The sequence below is a fragment of the Triturus cristatus genome, chromosome 8 (assembly GCF_964204655.1).
Source record: "Triturus cristatus chromosome 8, aTriCri1.1, whole genome shotgun sequence".
In the NCBI taxonomy this organism is placed as follows: Eukaryota; Metazoa; Chordata; class Amphibia; order Caudata; family Salamandridae; genus Triturus; species Triturus cristatus.
This window is the reverse complement of record NC_140591.1, coordinates 1168268088-1168295668: the sequence shown is the minus strand read 5'-3', so window position 1 is coordinate 1168295668 and position 27581 is coordinate 1168268088. Positions and strand designations below refer to the sequence as shown.

Here is a 27581-nt window from a genome sequence, read left to right as displayed (position 1 = left end):
TTTGAGATCTGTTTGGAAGTCTAATTTCCAATATGATGTTTGTTATCCGTTAGCTCGTTCTACTGTCTCTAGCTGAAGAAGACTGCTACATTATTGCAATATACCTTTATGTCTCGGTCAGTGAAAGCATTTAATGTTCTTTCTGTAATTGCGTAATCTCCTCCCACTTGTTAGTTTCTAACAGTAGGGTAGACTACACTCATGTGGAAATTAGATAGCTATCCCAGTCTTCCAACAGCCATTCATTATTCCATGGGTGCTGCTTGTGCTTTCCTCTAGTTGTGGGCAGAGGCCTGAACACAATCCTAGAAAAGGACTGTCATGAAAAAAGACTGCTCAAAAAGTAAACTTTCCTCCGTTAGCAGTGCATGCCACTCACTTCCCAATTCATTATGTAGCTGACACTCTTCACCGCTCAAATAACACAAAGTAGCAAGACTTAAAACTATAACTGTAATCTGTTGAAGACTGCACATATAAAAGAGAGCTTTATATTTAAGGTTCAACTTTGATTGAGAAACATATAATACTAAACATACACTTTAATTTATGGTCTTTTTCTATATTGATGATTGTAGACAAAAAAATGAATTTATCCCCACTCTAGTCAGTAGACTACTGTTTACTTGTCACCCCTTTTGTTTGCTTGTCACCCTAAACATATTGTTACCTTAATGACCTTCTCTTTGCTACCTCTACTGATAAATTAACTTTACATTATTTGAGTGCATGTGTTGATTAGTCTCTGGACAACAAATATCAGATATATATAGACATCCCCATTTTTGTCTATTGGAACACTTCTTAGATGTGGAAAATGACTAATCATATCAACAGTATACCTGATTAAACATATTGTCTGTATTGTAGAATTGTGCGTTTAGCTAGGGATAAAGTCTGATTGGTGGGTAACTTTTTGTTAGCTATGTGAATGGCTGAAGTGGCCAGCTTGTATTGACAAACTTGTGAAAAGTTAATTTACCAAACTTAAGAAAGGTGTTTGAACGTGTTGTAGTTGAGACATCCTCCACCTTCTTATAATCCACTTTGATGATGTTCTGTGAGAAAATGTGGATAACATACTTGACACTGGAGCCACAGACACAATACTTGTCCATAAACAACTTTAGGCCTTGATCACTTAGGCAGACCACAACCTTCAATATCTGCCATTTCTTAAATTTAAAACACTGTTGCTGTGCAGTATTGACATTGAGCACGTATTCTTTGACATAGGTATTTTGGGCCTATAGATAGATTCTGACCACTATCTGCTTCTTTGACAGATTAAACCAAACTTGTTCCACGGTAATTCTAAACACTGTTCATTTTTTACTGTTAGCAATAGGACTGCACTAGAAAGTGTGTTATAGTTCCTTTCAGGTTCTCCAACACAAATAAATATTCAGCACACTTTGGTGCCATTCCTACCATGCTTTTAGAACAATCTAATAGTATTGGTCAGAAATAGGAGCTCACTGATGGTGGTGCTCAGACATTTCAGTTCTTTTCTCTGAATTACTCCATTTTTGGATGCCAGTCTACACATCTTCCCACACGTCTGTATAACTTAAACAGAGCCATATTGCAAGAGACATCATCATCATCTTCTATACCGATGCAGATTGCCTTCCCGCTAACAGTAATGCTAATGTTCAAAAGAGAAATTATAACATCATGTTCGTAGCATGTCTGGCTGCAGACACACATGCTTTGCATACTCCTTTTTTTGTTTTTGTTTGCAGAATCTTTCAAATCATACTATATAATGACTTCACCCTTCGCTGGCAACGCCCATAGGATGATAACATGCTCCATTGCTAAATGCCTAATCCTCTCTAATCTCGTCATTAAGCGATTGATACTGCCTCTTCTCAATACGCTTCGGAGACTGTCACCGAAGTTCCAGTTCTCGATCCTCAGTGCGCCATTGCCACTCGGGGCTCCTTCCCTTCTGTACCTACTGCAGAGAGTGAAGAGGCTTAGAGTGTGAGGCATCGGACAACCCTGAGGAAATGCCTTCAGTGCCACCCCAAATATCCCTGGACAGACCCGCATGGGGTCTTTGATCTGTCTCTCTCCCCGCAGGACGACAATACTCGCTGTATCCCCTTCATTGCTTTCAGGTGCAAAAAGACCCTTCCCAATAGGAGAGACAGATACTGGGTCCACTGCAAGATGCAGCGCAGAGACCCTGGCTATCTTGGATGAAGCTGACCTGCTTAGCGCTGAAGAAGGGACAATGCAGATTCCACAGGCGTCCCCGCCCATCAGCCAAGCCCGAAGGTTTTCTGCTTTGACTCCTCAGCCGCCAAACTGATGGAGGAAAAGGTTGTGGTTGAAGGCACTCTGCCCACTTCCCTCAGCACCAGTTTGCACTCCAAACAGATGCAGAGTGGTGAGTCCTGTTGACACAACCTCACAAGCCCCACAAACTCCCCCATGGAGATCGTGCATCTAGCTCATGTACTAGCCACCACCTTCTTAAGGTGCACTGCTGCCCTCAAGGTCTAGCCAACATTAAACCGATGCTGAAACTGAAACTTGATCCTCATCGGCCTTCGAGCCTGAAGAAACACCTCGGCGCCGAAGTGCACAAACCCATTTTGAAACTGAAGGCTCGGTCAGCACAAAAACTCCATCTGCCCTGAAACTGGCCTCGATTTCTACTGGCCCTGTCACAGTGGTGCCCAAGAAATACAGGCTCACCTTCAAGAACACTCGTAGGCCAGATCCTTCTTCTGTACCGTTAGCTCCTGCATCTAAGGAGGCCCTCCACCTTCATCCAAACCTCCTCCACCACCACCCATAGCCCCTCCTCCCAGATCCCCTCAGGGGTTACCACATTCCATTTTAGACACCTTCAGTCCTAGTTCCTGTTTACACTCAGAGGACTTGACTCCCCTTTCTACCCACATCCCACTGATGACCCCTGGGAAACTATGAAATAGAACCCCAGGGGACCGGGAACCTGTAGTATGTTCCAGTCAGGGCTTCTCCCCCAGATGACACTTTTGCCTACCATGGGGTCATCTTGCACGGTAGGCATGCACACCACTCCTGAGGATGCCGACTTCTTAGTGGAGACACTGTCCAGGATGGAGCGTTTTCTCCAGGGCATGCTCAAGGCTGCCCCAGAGACGTTCAAGGAGCTGGTGAAATCCCTGTTTGTCACTCACAGAATAGAGAAGAAGTATAAACATTATTCCTCGGACACCTTGTACATTAGAGGGCAAGTCATCCTGGATTGCCTAGTAGTTGCCACTGCCTGCAGACGAGCAGCAGCACAACCCACATGTGATGTGCCCCTCTGGATCAGGAGAGCAAGTGTCTTGACGTTGCGGGCAAGAGTGGTAGGTGCTGCAACCGACTAGTGCATCGCCAATTTCGTGGGCCTTCTGTCTTGTTATAACAGAGCACAATGGGACAAGATGGTGGACCTGCCCCAACAATTTCACTTTAGACCATAGGAAAACAGGGGGAAAAGATAGTGGCAGTGGGGAAGCTCATCTCTAATGCCATTATCCGTTACGCCCTGGAGGCTTCTTATAGTTCAACTAGAGAGATTAATACTTCCATCACTTTGGGCCATCACTCCTGGCTACGCATCTCTGGCTTCAAGCCGAAGCCCAGCAGCATCTCATCAACTTACTCTTTGATGGGGAACAACATTTCCCTGCTGGAAAGAGATCAGCTCCAATCAGTGATTTCTCTCCATCATAGAGCACGGTTACTGACTCAAGCTCAACCCAACCCCACCAAACATTCCGCCCAGTAAACATACCCTTAGCCTAGAACACCAGCACCTTCTTCAATAGGACATTCAGGCACTCACCCTCAAATATGCCAAAGAGACAGTACCACGGCTGCATCACAGCAAGGGCGTGTACCCTCTAAAAAAGATGGGGCCCTAAGACAAATACTGGACCTCAGGCCGTCAATACGTACATCATTTGAGAACATCCAGATGACTACTCTACATAGAGTCATTCTGCCCCTGCAGTAAGGTGACTTCATAACTGCACTTAATCTAAAGGATGCCTACTTTCCCAGACCCATCCATCCCGCTCACCGCCACTTCTTACAACTCGTGCTAAGTGGTCAACATCATCAGTTCAAAGTATTGTCACTCTGAGTCACCACAGCCCCAAGAGTTTTCACCAAATGCCTAGCTGTGGTAGTCACCTATATCAGAAGTGGGGGGTCATTCATGTGTTACCCTACCTCGACGACTGCATGATCAAGAGCACAGGTAAGCAGCAGTGCCTGGTGCACACTCAACCCATCATCTCCTCCTGCACAAGTTAGGATTTACCATAAATGCCACCAAATCCCTTCTTCAGCCCCTTTTGTTTTAGCCCTTCTTGGGGGACATCCTCAACTCAATCATGGGCAAAGCTACCCAGCCAACCAAAGGTACAAGCTTTCCAACAGGTATTGCCTCTTTTTCAGTCATATTGTCAGCTGATCTCCTATGGATGAGGGCCTACTGCATAGCCATAGTCCCCCATGCCACACTTCCCATGCATCCTCCTGATAGTGCCTGTCTGCACAATGGTTACAGGAGTGTCACCGGTAAAATCTAGTGTTGATATATGCCAGCACCTGTCGCTCTCTGCAGTGGTGGAAACGCAAAAACCTGTTGAATGGCCGACCCTTTACGGACCCCATTTTGGAAGGTGACCATCACCATGGACACCTTACTTTCAGAATGGGGAGGGCATCTCTAAGACTCCAAGACAGGTCTCCGCAACAGTGGAGCCTCAACATCAATCCTTGCATCTAGCGCTCGTGGCCTTCCTTCAGGTCATCTGACACAAAGTGGTCATCGTAAAGACCGACAACATGAGCACCATGTTTTACCTACAGAACCAAGTTGGCACACACTGCCCGCACTTATCAGCACTAGCGCAGAGCATTTGGCATTGGATGGTTCACCATCGGATACACATCCTGCCGAATTACCTTCCTGGTGTTAAAAATGACTTTACAGACCTGCTCAGCAGGATGCAGCAACAAGCTCACAAGTGGGAACTCCACCCACAAGTCCCACTCCTGTAATTCTTTCATTGGGGGTTCCTCAAGATCGACCTCCTCGCCACCGCACTCAACTCAAAATGAAGGTTTTGCCAACTGCAGTCCATGGGCAATGCTCTACGAATGAACCGGTCAGTTAACCTTGCCTGTGCTTTTCCTCCTCTCCCACTCCTAATGTAAGTGATCAGGAAGCTTCGGCAAAACTCCCTCACCTTCATTCTGGTGGCTCCTACATGACCTAGATAACCCTGGTGCTCGACCCTTCTTGAAAAGTCTTTCGTGCCTGCAAGAAGTTCCCCCTTAAAGGGCGCACTTTCTCATGCACAATCAAGGCAGAATTAGACACCCAATCCCCAGACAGCTCAACCTAACAACTTGGGTCCCGAGATCCTAGAATTTGCTCACCTTCATCTGCCTCAAGAATGTATGGACATCTCAAAGAAGCACGCAGGCCTACCATTGTTTTACAAAACGCATGGACCTTCTCAAACATGCAGTTCAGGACATTGTTATCAATCAATTAATTAAGACATTTGTAAAGCGCTCTACTCACCCGTAAGGGTCTCAAGGCGCTGGGGGGGTGGCTGCTACTGCTCGAACAGCCAGGTCTTGAGTAGCCTCCTGAAGGATAGTAGGTCTTCGGTCTGCCATAGGAGGATGGGGAGGGTGTTCCAGGACTTGGCGGCGAGGTGGGAGAACGATCTGCCACCGGTGGTCGCTCTTTCGATGCGGGGGACGGTGGCGAGGGTGAGGTCGGTGGAGCAGAGCTGGCGGTTCGGGGTGTAGAAGGTGAGTCGTTTGTTGAGGTATGCTGGTCCGGTGTTGTGAAGTGCCTTGTGTGCATGGGTGAGGAGCTTGAAGGTGATCCTCTAGTTTCTATAGGAAAGCGTTTTTTGTTTTTCCAAACACTTTGGTGACGAATCTTCACAAAATGTTCAAAGTTAGTACAACACCGTCAGACGGCAGGGATACCACCTCCGGCCTCCATTCCCCATTTCTTTATTTTCAGCAGCCGGCCCACAGTCAGGCAGCCATGCACGAGTCCCCATGATAATGGGAAGTGGGAGGTGTTTAGCCTGAAAGACATGGAAGCTGATCACGCAAAAGGGAACCTGAGAGGAAACTCAGGAGAACATGCCCATGAGGAAGAAGTATTTCCGGATTGGCCAGAGACCAGGCAGAACGCTTCAAGACTGCAATGGGAAAGAAGCTGGAGACCGGAGGAGGAACCAGCTTGTGAAACTGCAGAAGGTGACTCTCAAGCCTTGCTATTCGTGGCAAAGACAACCCGAGCGGACGATGGAGTAGCGAAGCCTGGAGGCCACCAACACCATGTGGTGCCCAGCCACGCTCCTGGAGGAGCATGGCTATCCTGAGTACAGGCTTGTATCCTGGGGTGATACAAGAATGGGAGGAGGTTACTATGAACCGAGGGGGAGTTTGAGACTCCGTGCCTGCTCTAGTCTAAGTTCCACACATATTCTAACCGTGAGCACATCAACTGCTTTAACAAACCTCGCATTTCTACGCAGGCAAAGAGCAGATGTGAGCAAGTTCAGTTTATTTGATACTTTTCTTCTTTTATTGAGTTTGAACACCTAGTGAAATTAACTTGGCACCAATAGGGCTATCATTTCCCTGTTTTCTGGCAAACTGGTGGAGACAGATTTGATTTTTATGAGCACTTGGTATAGACAATTGGTGATAATACCTCCCTCACAACCCCTCCCTCAATGACATCCCTATGGGAAATTACATGGAGAAAAAGCGATTTGGGTCCCAAATCGCTTTTTCTCCATGTAATTTCCCATAGGGATTTGGAACAAGACTACAGCCCCAACTGCTGAACTGAATTGCACCAAATTTGGCAGGGAAAGCGCCCTTTTTATTATTTGGTGTAAATCAGTTTAGTAATTGTCAAGAAATTACAGGAAAAACTAATTTGTGTATCTATAGGCACGGACCCTTCATGAATCATACCGATCTCATGCAGAGATCTGATTGGCTGCCAACACTTCAATCAGGAAGTGTTGGCAGCCATCTTGGTATTCCAACTCAGCCGAGTCCCCAAAAAAAAGGTAAAAAAGAAAGAGAAGTCTGACAGGGTATGAGTACCCTGACCCCCTAGTCCTCCCGCACTTATTTGTATTTGAGCCCCTGGATGGGCTAGGTCCCAGGGGCTTATAATTATAGTTATTATGGGGAAAGGGCAGCACATGGGGCTCCCCCATTGCCCTTAAGGGCCCCGGGATCACCACCTCCCCGGGGCTACAAATGTAATTTAAAGGGGGAGGGGTGCCGTTCCCCCCGCTGCAAACTTGGTGCCCTGGGTGGTATTCAGGGCACCCAGGATCAAGTGGCCGGGTAATGGGGTTCCTGGGGCCCCATCCCTTTTTTAAAGCACAAACGATCCTAACTTCTTGGGCTTGGGGAAGGAAAAGCAAGTGTGTTTACTCTTGTATTCCACATTGAAAAACAAGCTGAAATCCTTAATGAAGGCATCATTGATCTATTGGTGTGCAATCTGGTCTGTAGTGACTGTGATCAATCAATCACATAATTTGTAAAGCGCACTACATACCTGGGAGGGTTTCAAGGCGCTGGGAGGGGGAGGGGAAGGAGCTGTTAATGGTCGAAGAGCTAGGTCTTGAGTTGTCTCCTGAAGGTCAGCGGTTTGTCGCAGGCAGAGGGGGAGGGTGTTCCAGGTCTTGGCGGCGCGATGCGAGAAGGATCTGCCTCCGGAAGTAGTTCTCCGGATGCGTGGGACCGTGGCCAGGGCGTGGTCAGCGGAGCGGAGTTTCCTGTTGGGTACGTAGAAGGACTGTTGAGATAGGCTGGGCCGGTTTTGTGGAGTGCCTTGTGTGTGTGGATCAGGAGCTTGAAGGAGATTCTTTTGTCGATGGGGAGCCAGTGCAGGTTCCTCAGGTGGGGGGTGATGTGGTCGCGGCGCGGGACGTTGAGGATCAGGCGTGCAGAGGCATTCTGGATTCTCTGTAGTCTGTTGATGAGCTTGGACGAGGCTCCGGCGTAGAGGGCGTTTCCGTAGTCGAGTCTGCTGCTGACTAGGGCCTGGGTGACTGTTTTCCTCGTGTTTGTCGGGATCCATCTGTAGATCTTGCGGAGCATGCTGAGGGTGTTGAAACAGGTGGAGGAGACTGCGTTAACTTGTTTGGTAATGGAGAGTTTCGAGTCGAGGATGACTCCCAGGTTGAGTGCGTGGTCGGTGGGGGCTGGAGGGGGACCCCAGAGATGTGGGCCACCAAGAGTTGTCCCATGCAGAGGGGTTGGACCCGAGGATGAGGATTTCCGTCTTGTCTGTGTTCAGTTTGAGGCGGCTGTCCTTCATCCAGTCGGCAACGGCCTTCATTCCCTGGTGGGGGTTGGATGTGGTGGTGAGGGGGTCCTTGGTGAGGGAGAGGGTCAGCTGGGTGTCATCGGCGTAGGAGATTATGTTGAGGTCGTGCTGTCGGGCGATGCGTGCTAGTGGTGCCATGTAGACGTTGAACAGCGTCGGGCTGAGGGAGGATTCTTGAGGGACGCCGCAGATGATCTCGGAGGCCTCGGAACGGAACGGGGGAGGCGGACTCTCTGAGTTCTGCCGGAGAGGAAGGAGATGGTCCAGTCCAGGGCCTTGTCTCGGATCCCTGCGTTGTGGAGGCGTGTGCATAGTGTGCGGTGGCAGGCGGTGTTGAAGGCGGCGGAGAGGTCCAGGAGGATGAGGGCCGCCGTCTCGCCGTTGTCTAGCAGGATCCTGATGTCGGCTGTGGCGGCGATGAGGGCGGTCTCGGTGCTGTGGTTGCCTTGGAATCCTGATTGGGACGGGTCTAGGATGTTGTTGTTTTCGAGGTGCCGGGTGAGCTGAGTGTTTACTATCTTCTCGATGACCTTTGCTGGGAACGGAAGCATGGAGATGGGCCGGAAGTTCTTGAGGTCGCTCGGGTCCGCCTTGGGTTTCTTCAGTAGGGCGTTGATCTCTGCGTGCTTCCAGTTCTCAGGGAAGGTGGCGGTCTCGAAGGAGAGGTTGATGATTTTGTGCAGGTGGGGTGCGATGGACTGCTTTGTTGAAGATGTGGTGCGTGAGAGGGTCGGATGGGGAACCGGAGTGGATTGTTCCCATGGTCTTGATTGTGTCCTCGATGCTTACGTTGGCCCAGGTTGTCAGGGTGTCGTGGGCGGTGGGGTGCGGTGGGTTTGATGCGGTGTGGTCGGCAGGGGTTGTCTGGGGTCCGAAGCTGTCATGGATGTTGGTGATTTTCCGGTGAAAGATGGTGGGATGTCGTTGTCGTTGGAGCTGGGGTTGGATAGTTCCTTCACGATGGTGAAGAGCTCCTTGCTGTTGTGTGCGCTGTTGTCAAGGCGGTCTGTGAAGGATGTTCTTTTGGCAGTCCTGATGAGGTGGTGGTGGTTGCGGATGGCGTCTTTGTGGGCAATGCGGCTGTCTGGCGTCTTGTCGCTGTGCCATATGTTTTCCAGTTTCCGGCAGGTGCGTTTTGAGTCGAGGAGTTCCGGGGTGAACCAGCTGACTCTTCTGCTGGTGTCTCTGTTGGTGGGGTTTTTCAGTGGAGCGACGGTGTTGGCGCAGTCGTTCATCCAGCTTTCGAGGGCGAGTGCTCCTTCATCCGGGTTGGTGGGGTTTGTCGGAGGGTTGAGTGCGAGGCTTGTCTGTAGTTGTTCTTCAGTGATTTTGCCCCAGCGGCGGCGGGGGGGTCTGTAGGGTGCAGTGGTGTGTGGGAGGTTTTCGGAAGGAGAAGTGGATGCAGTGGTGGTCTATCCAGGTGAGTTCGGAGGCGTGGCTGAAGGTGACGTGGGGGCTTGAGGAGAAGATGGCATCAAGCGTGTGGCCGGTGATGTGGGTTAGCGTTGTGACGAGCTGTTGAGGAGTGGTTTCTTTCTTGTCGTCTCCTGGCGAGAGCAGAGTCCATTGTTCTCCCTTTTCAATTACTCAGAGTATGCAAATGCCCATAATCATCTGTAAGCTCTGCCCTTTTGGTCCTGCCCCATTTTCCTTAGTAGTATGCAAAGGTATTCACGATTTACCCACGTAGATGGACAGCTTACCAAAAGGCCCCAGAGCGTGTTTCCGGATGATTTTGCTGACGCTTTGTTGATGTAGAGGAATGCAAGGACATCTCCACCAAACATAGAAGCAAATACTTCATAAAGTTAAGAGGAAGTACCCTCGTTTGTAGTCTCTTCCTCTTTTCTATCAAGTATTCATATCATCACATATTTATGGATCAAGATCTTGAGGAGCAATCACATTTCCGAAATTACATGCACACAAGGTCACTGTAGACATTGCCTCGTGGTCCGTTATACAGCTGTAGTGTAGATTATGCACTATTCATTTACCTAAAGAGGTAGCACTTACTAATTAGCTAATACAAAGTACTCTAGTTGGGTAGATATTTTGTGCAAAACTTTGGAGTCTTTTTGGATAAAGGGGCAGGTGAGGTTCTGTTCTGGACCAGTCACTCACACAGCTACTGTCACACCCACACAGACACCCACTCAGATATCCATTCAGCCACTCTCACATACAGACCCACACAGCCACTCACACACCCATACAATCACTCACACACCCACAAAACCACTCAAACACCCTTTCACACACTCATACATACAGCCATCCATACACCCTCAAAACTACTCACACACCCATTCAGACACCCATACACCCAGTCACACACCCATAGAGCCACCCACATACCTAGTCACTGATCCATACAGCTAGTCATACACCCACTCACAGACCCATGCAGCTACTCACACAATCACAGATCCATACAGCTGCTTACACACTCAGACCCATACAGCCACTCACACACCGACTGACTGACCCATACAGCCACTCACATCCACAAAACTACTCACACACCCACTCACAGACCCTTATAGCCACTCACACATCCACTCTCAAAGGTTACAGTTAGGAAATGCAATTAAAAAACCTTCGAAATTCATTAAAAAACCAAAGGTTCAGAGATTTTATAGTTAGGAAATGACATTAAAAAAATCTTTTAAATTCTCTGAACAAACAAAAGGTTACAGGGACGTTATACTTAGGAAATATCATTAAAAAATCCTTAGAAAATCACTGAAAAAAACTAAATTTATAGGAACGTTACAGTTAGGCTCATATTTCACACACACAAAACTATGGAAATTCAGCAGTTATAGTAGTTACCTGAGCTAACTATGACTTGTACCCTCACATTTCACTGCTTATGACCTCACATATAACATCACTCATGACATGGTCAGTGACCTCACTCATGACATTGTCCAGTGATTGTGAGTGTTTTCTAAAAGTTTGAGTGTTAAACATATATACTAAGGTACTACAAAAGTTATATTAGTATACTTTTTATAGTACTAATGAGTGATACTACTTCTAACATATATTATATGAGTGACTGTGTATCCGTGTGTGAGTGGCTATTTGAGTGGGTGTGTGAGTGGCTGTATGGATGAATGAGTGGGTGTGTGAGTAGATATATATATATATATATATATATTTTTTTTTTTTTGTTATATATATTTTATATATATATATATATATATATATATATTACCTACTGGCGGTCGCCAGTAGGTAGTTATAGTTACAACCTAGTTTCCATAGGAAAAGCATTTTTTGATTTGCTAATAACTTTGGCGTCGTTTGATGAATCTTTGCAAAATTCTCCCCAAAAAAGTCTATCCAGTTCAGCTCCTATCCTGAAAGTTTGGGGGTGATTCGTCAAAGGGGGGGGCTGAGAAAAAGGGGGGTCCCAAAACGTGTTTTCCCCATGTTAATTTCCATAGGAAATTTTGCGACGAGCTACAGCCCGAACTGCTGAAAGGAATTACCCCAAATTTGGCAGAAAGGTAGAACTTGGTTCAGAAAATGACCTTTTTTTAAATGGTGTAAATCCGTTCAGTAGTTTTTGAGAAATTCAAAAAATAAGAGTCAAAAAATCAATTTCCCATCGTAAAGTTTGTGCAAGGCTACAGCTGAAACTACTGAACGGAATTACCCCAAATTTGGCACAAAGGTAGTGCGTGGGTCAGAAAGCGACCTTTTTTTTTAAATGGTGTAAATCCGTTCAGTAGTTGCTGAGAAGTTAGAAAAACAAAGGTTTCGATATCTGGGCGGAGCCTAAGTCCTGTGCACGAGCTTCACTGTGATTGGCTGCCAACACTCCAAACCAAGATGTGTTGGCAGCCATCTTGTGGCTCGGTAGAAGCGAGTAGCTAGACAACAGAGAAACAAAGGTAGAAAACAAGAGAAGGGGGCAGGGTAGAAACACCCTGACCCCCTAGGCCTGCTCAGGGAGTCTCAGAAGGACCCCCAGGGCCCAAAAAAACATTAAAAAAATAAATAAATTGGGGCAATTCGCGCTGGGGTTGCAGGTTCCCGTGATTTAATTGAATGAGACCCTGGGGTGGGCTAGGTCCCGGGGGCATTTCTTAAAAAATAATAGCGGGGGCTCACTGGGGCTGCGGGGGCCTGCTGGGGTCCCCGCATTCTCGGGGCTGCACTCATGTTGGGAGGGGGGTTGCGCGCCCCCCCTCCTGGAGCCCTATATCTGCTTATAACTTTGGCGTTGTTTGACGATTCTTTACGAAATTTTACAAAAAGTTTCTCTTTTTTGATCAGCTCCTATCTTGAAAGTTTAAGGGTGATTGGTCAAGAGGGGGCTGAGAAAAAAGGGGGGTGTCAAAACGTGTTTTCTCAATGCATTTTCCATGGGAAACTATAGACAAGGCTACAGGTCAAACTGCTTAACGGAATTACGCCAAATTTGGCAGGGAGAAAGGTCTTGGTCCAGAAAGCGCGGTTTTGTAGAAATGGTGTAAATCAGTTCAGTAGTTTTTGAGATATTAAAGGAAAAAAGTATATATATATCTGGTCGGTGGCTAACTCCCGAGCACGAGCTTGCCTCTGATTAGCTGCTAACACTTCAAACCAGGAACTGTTAGCAGCCATCTTGTGCCTTGCATCGAGTGAACATATAAAAGAAAGGTTCCGGGGGCAATTTAATATAGCGGAGCTCTGTGTAATGATGATTTGGACGCAGTGAAAGTTTAAGATTTATGAACAATAAAGGATAAACAGGTGAGCGCCAGGCAGCACGACTTCCACTCCAGGACACCAGTAGGAAGATAACCCTTTCACGCTCCCTGTGCCCAATATCACCACTTCACAGCTATGCCTTTAGAAGCCAGTCCGTCGTCTCGCAGCTTTCTACCTTTGCGAGCTAGTACGCTGCTGTGCCTCTACCTCTGCGAGCTACTACGCTGCTGTTCCTTTGGGAGCGGACAGCTCGTAGTTCTGCGTCTGTGAGTCGAGCAGACGGGCCGCAGTTGTCCCTCTGCGAGCCTGGGTACGGACTGTTTATAAGTCACACTATATGAGCATTGAAAAGCCATTTTGTGATTCAGTCCGTCAGCTGGCATCTGTCTGAGGCATTTCTGAAAACATACCGGAGCTCTTTCTGTGAGAGATACCCCTTTCACGCTGCGTCTCCCCACATTAGCAGGTAACGCACCCTCTTCCCACATCACCAGCATACCCCCAACAACCTTCTTGGGCCCGGAAGTGTCCCTCTACGAACTAATAATGAAAAGATGCTTGTGAGGTTGGAGAAATAAGAATCTCAGTCATGTATAGATATAAAACATTTTATTAAAACAACAACAAATACAACTATGTACAGCCGTGGCGTGTCATTGCTGGTCCATTTGTGATTCACAGCCTGCAAGACAAAAAGAAAGATAAGATGGTGCGTCATGCATCCAGCAAAGGAGATAGAGAGAAAGAGAGAGAGAGAGAGAGAAAGAGTGAGAGAGAGAGAAAGAGTGAGAGAGAGAGGAAGACAGAGAAAGAGTGAGAGGAAGAGGAAGACAGAGAAGAAGAGTAAGATGCAAGGAAGAGAGAAAGAGAAACAGTGTGAGAGAGAGGAAGACAGAGAGAGAAAGAGTGTGAGAGAGGAAGAGAGAGAGAGTGAGAGAGAGAAAGTGAGCTACAAGGAAGAAAGAAACAGTGTGAGAGAGAGGGAGATAGAGAAAGAGTGAGATACAAGGAAGAGAGAAAGAGAGAATCAGTGTGAGAGAGAGGAAGAGAGAGTGAGAGAGAAGAAGAGAGAGAGAGAGAAAGAGTGAGAGAGAGGAAGCCAGACAAAGAGAGAAAGAGTGAGACAGAGAGGAAGACAACGAGAGAAACTGTGAGAGAGAGGAAGAGAGAGATGAAGAGAGAAACAGTGTGAGAGAGAGGAAGAGAGAGAGATAATGGGAGAGAGAGGAAGAGAGAGTGAGAGAGGGAGAGAGAGAAAGAGAGAGGAAGAGAGAAAGAAAGAATGAGAGAGAGAGAGAGGAAGAGACAGAAATAGAGAAAGTGTGAGAGAGAGAAAGGAAGAGATGGAGAGGGAGTGTTGACACTGGAGAAAATCTACGCAGCTCGCCTTTGAGCCACCGGTGTGTCTCCAACCACGTCCTGGGACATAGTGCACCATCAAGTTTAGTGATCTGAAAGATAGTATAGCTTTAGTTGTTGCAGAGTACATACAACTGCACACGCATAATTCTCTGTTTCAAGGAAAAGAGAAACAGTGTGAGAGAGAAGAAGAAAGAGAGAAAGAGTGAGGAAGAGAGAGAGAGAAAGTGAGAGAGGAAAAGAGAGAATGAGAGAGAGGAAGACAGACAAAGAGAGAAAAAGAGAGAGAGGAGTAAGAGTGAGAGAGAAAGAGTAAGATACAAGGAAGAGAGAAACAGTGTGAGAGAGGAAGAGAGAGAGATAAAGAGAGAGAGATAAAGAGAGCGAGGAAGAGAGAAAGAGAGGGAGAAAGAAAGAGAGAGAGAGGAAGAGAGAAAGAAAGAATGTGAGAGAGAGTAAGAGACAGAAAGAGAGAAAGTGTGAGAGAGAGAAAGGAAGAGATGGCGAGGGAGTGTTGACACTGGAGAAAATCTTCACAGCTCACCTTTGTGCCACCAGTGTGTCTCCAACCACGTGCTGGGAGATAGTGCAGCCCTCAAGTTTAGTGATCTGAAAGATAGTATAGAATTAGTAATTGCAGAGTACATACAACTGCACACGGGTAATTCTCTGTTTCGCTAATGCACAATGAGGCTGGTTCACCACATCCACTCCCACTGCTCAGAGGTGTCTGTGCGCTCTTGTGCGCCCAGACTGCTGCACACTATCCACTCCCACCGCCCAGAGGTGACTGCCTGCTGCTGCGGAAAGAAGTCTCTCTGCTCACCTTCCGCCACCAGCGTGTGTGTGAGAGGGTCCACCACGTGCCGGAGCAACTTTGTCATGCGTTCAGGATGGTCACGCATCATCGCAGATTTTTCACGCGTTCAGCTTTGGTGGTGTTGGGGTGGGGGTGAACATCGATTCGTGATTCACAGCCTGTTAGATACAAAACAAGATAAGATTGTGCATCATGCGTACATCAAAGGAGAGATGAAGAGAGAGAGAAAGAAAGAGTGAGCAGAAGACAGAGAGAAAGAGATAAACAGTGAGAGAAAAAGAGAGTGAAAAAGAAAGAAAGTGAGAAGACCGAGAGAAAGAGTGAGAAAGACGAAGAGAGAGAGAGAAACAGTGAGAGGAAGAGAGAGAGAAAGTGTGAGAAAGAGGAACAGAGGAAGAGTGAGAGAGAGAGAAACAGAGAGAGAGGAAGAGAGAGAAAGAGATAGTGTAAGAGGGAGATAGAAAGAGTGTGAGGGAGAGACAGGAAGAGATGAGGAGGGACACTGAGTGCCCACACTGTGTACAAAACCGTTACAGCTTACCTTTACGCCACCGCTCTGTCTCCAACCATGTACCGCGACGTAGTGGAACTCTCAAGCTCCCACATCTGAAAGATAGTACAGAATTAGTAATGCCAGAGCAGGGTGGGATTAGGATTCAAAATCGGCCCGGGCACACTAAAAAACAAAAGTGGCCAACATTTGCATATTGCCTTTCCTCAAAACACTGCTTCGGCAACATTTTATTTAAAAGGGGGGGGGGGGATACAAAAAAATGCACGGATTAGTTTACACTGGTGACTTAAAAAAAAGTGAGGCCACTTCTGCTCAGGCCCCCTGCCCTGCTAGGTATGCATACATTAATGGGCGGCCCTGCGAGAGAAAGAAAGTGACACCTCTGCTGTTGCTAAACCTGAGGTAATGACGCCCATCTGCCTCCAGAAAGGCCATTCAGATACCCACTGGGCCGCTGGCTGTATCCAAACAACAGCGACACCGCCCAAATCTGCCCCCCGACTGCTCCAAAAAGCAGCCCACAGTTGGAACTCAGCACCGGCTCCTCAGGCATTGCACCAGTGCCTACGTTACCAATCCGATGCGGTGGCAGAGTATATACGAGTGCGTACGCCTAAATCGCTCTGCCGTCTTTCTGCATTCAGGCTGCTGTTCCCCATCCACTCCCGCCGCCCAGAGGTATCTGCCCGACGATGCGCACCAAGGCCTCACTGCTCACCTTTTCACAGTCACGCCACCCTCCACATCATGCAGCTCCGTTCTGCAAGCTAATAGGTCTTACATTTGGTACCGAGTCTTGATATCGCCATGTCAGAGGACTTACTAGTGCACCTATCATCATCCCCTGTTGTACACCCGCTCAGTGCTTGCCGTGCTACTAACTCAGTGAGAAGTGAGGCCATGCACGTGGTGGTAGGCCCTCGTTGTTAGGCTCAGGCCTACACTGCGGTGCAGCAGGGCACTCAAAACATCAAGTGTCCGGACCACCGGGACTGGCCATCACCGTGGCGGTGTGACTGTGCCGGCCGCAGTGCATGCGTTCCGAGCAACTCTAAAATGGCGTAGAGCACGTGCACCCGGTCTTTTTTATTAGTAGGGTCACGTGTCCTGTGACGCCTGTGCTGGATGGGTGTGGTGTGGGTGGATACCAGCAGTGAGGGAATGGCTGTGGCAATGCTGGTGTCCGTGTTGGAGTGCTACCGTCACCCGGGTTGCAAAAGCCAAAGCGTCACTCTGTGAGCCAAGTCCAACAATATAGCCAACATGGAAGGTACGGGGAATTACTGACCCTATATTCATCCATAGTTCCACACAAGATAGATGTTGGACATGAGACATCTGTGTGGATATGAATGTTTATTGCATAAATTCACTATACACTCTGCTTGCCTTACTCTAATGATGCAGTCTCTACGTACATACTTGTACAATGACCGAGGCAAAGTTACATAACTAAAGTTTTCCCCCACTGTCAAAGGTAAGATGGTTGCATACGCTGTCCAGAGCACTATGTAATGTGGTAGGGCCTAGGGGCAGCATGTTGCATACATAATGAACACACGGACACTGATAGAGAGTGGAACTGGGTACAGGCACGTGCGCTCGACTCCTTTTTATTACCAGGGTCACATGTCCAGTGACGTCTGTGGTGGATGCGTGTGGGGTGATTGTAAGCCAACCCTTTGGAATGGTTGGTGCTGGCAACAAGTACAACAGTAATCATTGGATCAGACACAGAGATTCAATCATAAAGGGTAAATGATTTGTGCTGCACTAAGGTACGGGTACCAGATATGAAATCATACAGAAAAGATTCTATCGTAAAGGGTTCATGACTTGTGATACACTGAGGTAGGACAGCAGATGTGAAATTATACCCAAAATATTGTATCAGAAAGGGTGCATGAGTTGTGCTGCACTGAGATAGTGGCATCAGAATCATTTAGCGTCTGCACAGCCAGAGATGATGCATGGTGCGGGCGAGCCACAGAATCGCAACTCGATGTGAATTGTGAGCCCTGCTTTCGCTAGTGTACATTGAAGGCAGTAGTCAGCACAGACATCGAGTAATGTTTTCAGTCACTTCCTCTTGACAAAGTTCGAGGACATAGTGTACAAGTCTCTCTAAATAAATCGTGTTTCAATTTAAATTGTGAGCTCTGCTGACCGCAGTGTAGGTGTATGGAACAAAAGATGAAACATTTATGGAATACACTGAGGAAATCTTGGTTGTTCTGAGTACAGTTGTAAAGTACAGTATTCTGAAGCGAGAATCTGAACTGGTCGTTCATCATATCGTCTACCTTTTTCAGTTGGGAAGAGCTGTGGAAAACAACGAGCTTCCAAACTTGTTTCCCACACACTCATGGGAGTTCGTTTTGCTTTTTTCATCTGGGACAATTCAATAGTATGTCCAGTCAGTGCTTTTGAATGTAGAGGATGTGTAGTATAATGTTCAGAAATTTCTTCTTTTCTTGAATTGTCCACTTGAAATATGTGTTTCATTTTCTAAAGTCGTTTCTTCTCCTTCTACATTTACAATTTTATAGTAAATATTGTTCTGCACCAGATATAATGTAGCCTTTTGGACTTTCGTGACATGTACTAACTATTGCCATATTTTCCGACTCCTTGTGGGTACACCATTAACAAGAATGACTACAGATTCAGTATCGTCTCTTTCTGCACTGACCGTATCAACATTTTTCTTAAAATCTAAAGGTAAATACACAACGCTTCCTTTTAAACCTCTTTATAGATCTGTTGAAGGCAGCTTACCCGTTTTAGGCTGCATACGAATTATAGCCTGAAAAGGGTGCACAGATTGTATAAGGACGGCCTTATATGTATTTAAATCTGTAAGTTTAGGAGGTATAGCAACTAATTCTAAGTCATTTTGTTTTGTTCTAATTTATTGTAACAATATTTACAAATATATTGTACAGTACGTAACTTAAAACGAGCTTCCACAAACAGATAAGCAGGAAATTCTTTCTATTTATCATTGTTATCCTTTTCACTTTTTAAAAACACATCTACATTCCTAGTTTGAATTTTATAATGAGTATGTCGAGAACAAATACAAACATAGTTGGGATTTTCAGCAGAAAGTACTTTAATCTTTATTTCTTTTTCAAACTTCAAATCAGTATTATCTTCCATCTCTTCTTCATCACGTACACTTATCAAACTGTTATTTTCTGTACACTTCTCTTGACTAGCAAAGAAACGTAACTCTATATCATCACAAACTTGTTTTATATCATTTATATTAAAACTCGATTTTGTGCCGCAGCAATACCTAGACATATCCAGATGATTCCTCTTGACTTTGAATATAAATGTGCAGATGTCTATTGATCCGAACATTCGTAGGATCCAATTTCTCGATGTGAAAGCATCTTCATGCTGAAGCTGTACAATGTTTTGCTAAGTGTCTTCTCCTGTGAATTTTCTTTCCACATTTGTATCAATTCTGTCTTCTCAGACTTGGTAATATATGACGTGACATAGCGAGAAACAGCAATTGAGTTATCTGCAACATATTGTATGTCCATATTTGCATTCCACATCTTCAAAATCACTGGATTGTAATCATTAATGTACTTCGATTCTTCAATTCTTCTGTTCTTTTTATATTATAAGTATTTTTGGGTGATTTCCGAGTGATAGTATGCCTCACTGCGGACATAAAACTGTTCACTCTTCCTTGCGATGACTTATGGTGCACTGAGTTAGTAGTACCTTTGGCGCTCAGCGTGTATGTACCCTGCGATGATGCATGGTCCGGAAGGGCCGCACAAGGACCAATGTCTTTTGTCGATTGAATTCTGCCTCAATAAGGCCACGTGGCGATGACCTACGGTGCACTGAGTTAGTAGTACCTTTGGCGCTCAGCGTGTACGTACCCTGCGAAGATGCGTGGTCCGGGGCGGGGGGGGGGGCTGCACTTGGAGCAATGTCTTTTGTCTATTGAATTCTGCCTCAATAAGGCCACGTGGCGATGACTTATGGTTAGAGCTCCCGGTTTTATGGTATTTATTTTTTTAACATTTCCGTCTGTATTTATCCATATTTATTTTTTGTCATTTTATCTGTATATATCCGCATTTATTTTTGGCGCAAGCAAGATAAGACTCTGGAGCTAGTATTTTTCCACGTTTATTTAAATAGACAGTGCACACGGTTGTTATAGATTTAGCTATATTTATATATAAGCCAATTTAAGTGAATACAATACATTCGTGAGCTGCTGCTGTGTTACAATATTGAAAACACTATGTCACTAGCAATGATTATTAGATGTAAACACATTTAGACTTTAGACGAGTGCACCTGTGCACTGTCAGTGCCCTGGCCAAAGAGGGCATGAAAGAGCTGACAGCTTTCATGATAATTGAGATATTTTGGGTGCCTCCTTGCTCTTATTGCCAGTTCCATGCGCCTCTCTACAGCATGCTGTGTGGTGCAAGTTGCTATCCACAGCTGAGCGAGCGAACATACTCCTTTGAGGCAGCGGGCTCTTATTTCTGACCACCAAGGATCTTTAAAGTATCATGCCAACACCTTTGTCTTTTCTCCGCCTACTGTGTTTATGCTGCCGGTCTTTTAGCCCTTTTCGAGTCACATTCAAAAGATATATTTTTGTTTCTCAAAGTGACTCAGGGCCACTGGTCAGGAATTTGCCTGTAGCACTTCCCAGTCTTCCATAGGAGCGATGAGAGGTAATCGAAAGCTCTGCACCGATGCTGCCTCTCAGTCACCAGACCTCGACTCCGCCCTGAAGCGAGATAGTAGTATCATCCGTTTCCGACAACAACTAGAGTGCATCTAAGGCTTCATCGATTTATTTCTTCCCCTCCACCCCCACGTACTGTGGCTCAGCACACGGACTGCACCCTCTATAAGCTTTTCCGTCAGAAGGCGTCTTTGGAATGGAACGTTGTGGCTGATCGACCAGAAGCTGAAAGGAGATTGGTGGTGCTTGCATACCTAGCACAGTACGGCATGGTGATCGCCTGGATGTGGCCAGTGTTAAAACTCTAATGCTTTTTCAGTTTCATTGTAGCGCCCGGTGCAGCCACAGAGTCCTTTAAGTGCGAGGAGCTCAGGCTTGGACAATATATTTGGAAAGATCCGCAAATAAGTTACACAACACAAGAACCATTTAAATGCACAAATTATACAGCATATGCTCCATGTTATCCAGCTCCTAATATTACTTGCAAGGATGGTATCCAAATGGCAATGAGACACGTTTTACAGGGGGGAAAAATCGGATTTTACAGGCCCATACCGTGCCGTAACGTAAATGGTTACTACAGAGCAAGAATTAATCAACTGACTATTACCAACGAACATTTAGAAAAACACAGATGTTTCCGTTAAAATCCAAACATGTCTAAGGATAAAAGGGTCGCAAAACCACACGCGCAGCTTCTACAGGAAAATGGAAGTTCTTATGGTTGTTACTTTGGCAGAAGCACTCTGTGTGCAGAAAGTATTTTTTGTCCTTTTAAGGAGCAGCCATTGGAAAAACTTTACTGAGGGGTATTGGTAGAATATGAAATTCATTTTCAAAATGACAGTTTTAGAATCTTTAAGAACCATGCCAAATAATTGTATGTTTTGTTCGCAGGCTTCCACTCTGTCAACTTGAACAAATCCTTACGTATCAGTTTCTTCATTGTATGGGCTCAAGCATAAACATTGTTTATTTTAATGTGGGAAGCCACGGACTTACAGAACAATGCTATGAATATGAACATAATTTAATTTACAATCTTTTGTGTAAATATTGTTTATAGGTGTTAACTACTATGTTGTGTATTGCTTTTAATAAATACGTTTGAGACCCAGTGACCATTTGGTTAATTACTTATTATTCTCACACTTCCAATAAGCAGTTTAAAAAATAAAAAAAAGAAGAAAATAACTGAAGCCACAGGTAAGAGAAAGGATTGTCACCTTGCCGATCCTCACAATCTATCCTGCAATCAACTCATTTCTACTGGTCTTGCATTAGCTACTTAGCGCGTCCCCAGCCTAAATAAAGAGCAAACAGTGAAACAAAAGGGCTATGGAGGTCAGGCCAGAGGTCAATACAAGACCCTCATTGGAACGAATTTCCCGCGCATAACCAAAGATTAATGGCCCAGCAGGTGTTAATGTGGGCAGTCAGAAACTGAAATCAGGAAGAGCGGCGCTGCGAGGTAACCACTTGGCTGGAGCACGGATGGCCAAACAATTCTCTGATTCCAGTTTGGTCGTGTTTTTCCATTTCTATTTATAAATACAGACGGAACAAAAATATTTTTCCGTCTGTATTTATGTGTAAAAATCCGTTTAAACGGAAATCCGGGAGCCTTACTTATGGTGCACTGAGTTAGTAGTACCTTTGGCACTAATCGTGTACGTACCCTGCGATGATGCGTGGTCGGGGGGGGGCGCACTTGGACCAATGTCTTTTGTCTATTGAATTCTGCCTCAATAAGGCCACGTGGCGATGACTTGTGGTGCACTGAGTTAGTGGCACCTGAAGCACTTGGCATGTGCGCACCCTGCAATAATGCGTGGTCCGAGAGGGCCACACTGGGAGCAATGTATCTTGCGTACTGGACTACGTCATTTGCAATCGCTACTCCATCTGAATTGTGATGCCTGCTGTCCGCAGTGTAGATCGAAGGCAGTAGTCTGTACAGACATAAGTCTGTGGTACTGTGCCACTGGGTTCGCAGGGGGCCTGTGTCGAGGAGACCCGCGGTCATGGCGGCAGCCACGTGACAGGGTGAGGCCCGCCGCTCTGGCAGACTCGTTGGTCTTCACAGTTCACACGTGAACCACGCCCAGAGCCCCAGCTTATTTACTCATACTCCTACGCTGGAGTGGCGTACAGTGGAGCAGCCCACTGCGCTTCCGCTTCCAGGGGAGGACAACACAGCTACATGTCCGAGATCTTCCGCACTGCCTGAGGTAACATGGTTGCGTCTATTGTGCACAACACTTCAAGCACCAGCAGTATATGTACAGATGGAGAGGTTTATGATCTGTATAGTGAGGTCTGTCCAGCACATCACCGCTACACTTGGTATTGTGTGCATTTTATTATTGATGGATGAGTTGCGTCCTTCACACATATTTGCTTGCCATATCTGCCAACATTCAAATAGTGTGTGGCTGAGGGACCATGCCATTTTTGGAAGGTCCGCTGTCCTGTTCTGCGCTGCCTCGGTGGTAGTAGGGAAGTGGGTGGTCCGGAGGGGAACGTCCTGAGGCTGGTGGCAGTGAGTGTTGTGGCCTTCATGGGTGTTTGAGCTACGTGATCAGTAACTCTATGACATATGTTGCGCTTCAGATGTGATTCTGGGCTGCGATCCCTTTCACATTGTAGGTAGTTGTCCTGGTTTACACCAGTAAAATGCAGATGTTAGATACCTACTGCAAACGTGGCTTATTCCTTGTTTTTGGATCGCACCCCAGATTTGGCTGCTCGTTGAAAATATCGGGAACTGGTGCTTTTGTGTTAATTTTTGCACGGGGACGTCTACTCTGTATATTATTACCGTTAGTTGTTCTCATTTGTGACAAATTTTGTGGAAGCTATTGCTGGAAAACTGGGGATATTGGCTGTTTTCACTAGGTTGACAATGAAGTAATAATTTAAAATCACTGAAAAAACTATAGGTTTAAAGAACAAAATAATTAGAAATTAGCATTTAAAAAACCTTTGAAATTCACTGAAAAAACCATAGGTTTCAGGTACGTTATAGTTACAATTTGGCATTTAAAAAACCTTTGAAATTCACTGAAAAAAACGTAGGTTTCAGGGACGTTATAGTTACCAATTAGCATTTAAAAAACCTTTGAAATTCACTGAAAAAAACATAGGTTTCAGGGACGTTATAGTTACAAATTAGAATTTAAAAAACCTTTGAAATTCACTGAAAAAACCATCGGTTTCAGGGACTTTATAGTTAGTTGGACATTTCACTCGTACAAAACCATAGAAATGACGCCGTTATAGTTAGTTGAGCTAACGTATTTTTAATGGAGTTCTTAATAGTGGCGACATTATTTCTTTTTATTCACTCCATGCTTGCACGCTTTACATTTTTGGCACTTCCAAAATCCTGGATTGCCTTTTAACCAACTGTCTACTTGTACTTCTGGGCTGTTGACTACCAACTCTTGGCACAACGACTTTGCCCATTTGAATGTGAGTAGTGGTTTATTCATAACATCACATCCAATTACCGGGTGACTCCTGACCTAATGCCAATGTCTAGTTAGAATTTGTCTCACTATATCCCGTTACCATTCTAGGCTGATTCCTACGCCCCACTGCTTTTTTCTTTTTCATTTCACGGACATCAAACAATAGAGACTCTCTAGGCACTCTTCTTGCCTTATCTTTTGCTTGTTTTAAAACTATTTTATTATAACATCTTTCTGTAAGCTTTTTTTCTAATTCTTCTTGTGCTTCACATAGAGTATCGGCCTCACTATAGTTTTTCATTCGGAGATGTTCTGCATAGGGGATTGTGAGAAGTTGGCCTGATGTATGATGTCACTAGTTCTAGTGTACACCTTATATCAGTCCAAATACCCTTATGGTGATTGGTTGTAAAGTCAACCTTATAGACCAGCTATCCTAGTGGTAGCATGGACAAGAGCAGTCTTAGGCTAAACTCTGAATGGCATGGGAAGCCAGCTGTGATACCATATATAATCCCTTGAATACCAAATGAAAGGACACCACAACAGATATATATATAAAATAAAGTGTATTTATTCTAGTCAAGCCCTCAGCACTCTTTATGAGATTAGAGGTAAGTACAACACAGTCTTATTTAAGCATACATTAAGTCACACAGGTAAGTAATACAGTTAGGCCCTAGGGGCCACGCAAACCATATACTAAGTAAGTGGTATAAGAACCACTGTCACGGAAATAGAATAGGCCTAGGCCTAGGGAATCGCTGGGGCTACACTACACTAGCGTTAGTTAGGGAGTGGGAGGCCCACGGGATTCGTGTGCAGAGTGGAAACACTCACGCGTAATGCGTAAAAGTCAATAGCAATAGTACAGTTTAGAAAACGGTAGATTTAGGACACTTCCGGAGTAGCTAGGAAGTTGAGACTTGAAAACTAGACACTAGGATAGTCACTATCCTGATGAGCACCGGAGTACCCAAGTTACCTAGGCCACAGGCTGCGGGTGCATAGGGGTGAAGATGCGTCGTTTTCGTCGTCGACTCCTATGGATGCCTGAAGAAAGATGCTGACAGGCAGTCAGTGAAGAGTGTCCGGTGGATCCCAAGGCTGGGATCAAGAAGAGAAGAAACCTGCAAGCAGAAGGGACAGAGTCAAGGTCACTAGCCAGTGACCACGTGGAACCAGGAAGGAACCAGGCGATGTCGTGAAGATTGCAGGTGAAGGTGAAGCTTGTCGCTGCAGCCAGGAGGACCAGGAAGCGTCGAGGACGACCAGGACCAGGAGGCGAGCTGTCCCACGAAGGCTCTTGCTGTCGGCGGCGTCGAAGTTGGACTAGGACTCACCAAGCCTTGGCAAGCGGAACCCACGAAGAACGAAGGACTTGCTTCTGGTGCAGACCAGGAAGGTCTGGGGTGCTTCTTCTTTGCAGAGAAGCGGGAGCCAGTCTGGAGGAGCCAAACCAGCGCAGAAGATTTCAGGGTGCGTCGTCACAAAGGCCACTAGCCAGCGGGCAAGCAACCGGACAGACGCGGCAAGCAGGAAAATGCTGAAGGGCCCCACGCAGGACTCGTGGAGTGTGGGGGGCTGATCTTCGGTGCAGATGGTGCTTGGGGTTGGGGCTTCTCAATCCCCGGTGCACAACTTCGAGGGTACCTCAGAAGCTGCGCTTTAAGTTACTAGCCACTTTTTCCAGGTAGCCGGTCCCACGTCGCTCGTCGCCTCCACGGATCTCAGCTCTGCTGTAGATGTGGATCAGGGTCGGAGAAGTCTGGAAGTCAAGGCTCTGGTCGGGCTCTGCAGTCGGTTCCTCGTAGAACGTGGGCAAAGCAAAGGGTAGTCTCTTGATGGTGCCTGTTTGCACAGGGTAGCCACTCCTTGGCTACAAGGGAGATTCTTCAGTCTTCTTCTTTCGTCGAATGTCGAAGGTCCAGAGTTTCTGTTCAGTTTTGCAGGTTCAGGATAATCTAAAGTCTTGAGGCCCAACTCCCACTCTTATACTAATCTGGGGGGCTGGGATACCTGCTAGGTCACACCTTATGGGTGGGACCTGGGAGGGGGGTGGTTACACCCCCTTCCCTTTGTCCAGTTTCGCGCCAGGACTGGGGCTGGAGTGCCCCAGCACCGGTTTGAACTGGACTATGCATGGGATACCTTGTGTGCCCCAGGCATGTCTCATTCCTTTCAGCCCACCCTGCCCCAATACACTAAAGTCTGTCTGGGGAGGTGCTAGCACCTCCCCAAGCAGGAAACCTATTGTCCAAGCCTCCCTTGCCAGGATCACTCCCAGCAGCAGGGGGTCAGACTCGTGTCTGTGGCAGCAGCATCCATTTTGTGATGCTGAGGCTTTGGTTAGAGTTAAACAGCAAAGTAGGATTTTAACATGTCTCTCCCTCTAGAAGGGAGGAATAATATCCTCATCACCAGAAATGGTATGGGGGTATTATTCCAAAGTGTTAGACACCTTACACGACATGTTTTGATAAAGCCAAACCATAGTTACCATAACCGTTTAAGATTATAAGGCACTTTAAGAGTATATGGTAGGCTATATCATAGAACAGCTATAAGGACATGGTTCCGAAAGCTGCAGACAGGCTCAGCTCATGCTAGAGCACCATCTCACATGTTACCAAGCACTCTGCCTCCAGGATTGTTAAGGCCTGCCATAGGAGTGACTGATAGGTACACATGTGTCTATATATAAGGGTAGATATAGGCATACTATATCTAAGCAAGGGGTGATTACACGACCTTGCCCCAGCTGAGTGATCAGCCAGTTGTGTCTGATTGGAAGGCCAGACCAGGGGTGGCATAGTACATGCTGCAGCCCCTGGGAGGCCTAGGGTACACCTATGCCCTGGGTACCTAGGGTACACTGTACAGGGTCCAATAAGGTGATCCTTACCAATTGGTTATGTACCTAGGGTACATGGAGTCCATTTTAAATAGAGAGCAGACAGCCTGAGACCCTGAATGGCAGGATCTCAGGCCAACTAAGTCGAAAAACCAGCTAGACACTAGGCAAAAAGTTGGGGGTAACCATAGTCAGATATCCACCTTCCTACAGGGATGCTTTGTTTTAATTTTGCCGGGTGAAAGCTTTTTGAATGCAAAATTGTGTTTCCTGCCGTGGGCCTTTTAAAGGTTTTGGTGTGTAGCTTTTTGTGCCTTTACAAACCGTACCAAATCGAGGAAGCAGATTTCTGTTTGCCTAATATTAGAAGTAAAGTTTAAGTTTAGGCAATTATTGCTGTTTCATAGCAAAACTTTGAGCAGATCCGGGAGTGCCTCTCCACAACACAAACAAATCATCAAATAAAGCACGTCCATAGGACCATATTCTCACTCCATTCTTTCGAAAAGTTTCTTCTGAGCACCTGTTCTTCCCACCATGCCATATGTAAGTTGGCATAACTTGGGGCAAAGCGAAGATGCGGCGAGTGCGGATGCACAGCAATGAGCTCTGCGCGAGGCCCGCTGACAAAATCCTGCAAAAGACATCAATCCGGGGTTCAGAGGTGGGGTGCACACTCCTCACACATACACTGACCCCTCCGGAGTCAGATCAGAGACCA

The 27581-nt window shown here is 46.2% G+C and overlaps 1 protein-coding gene across 6 annotated transcripts in view; it reads left to right on the top strand.

Annotated features, from left to right (window-relative positions):
* Positions 1-27581, top strand: part of INPP4A (inositol polyphosphate-4-phosphatase type I A) — an 857226-nt gene that overhangs the window by 713048 nt on the left and 116597 nt on the right. The gene's annotated exons all lie outside the window — the stretch shown is intronic.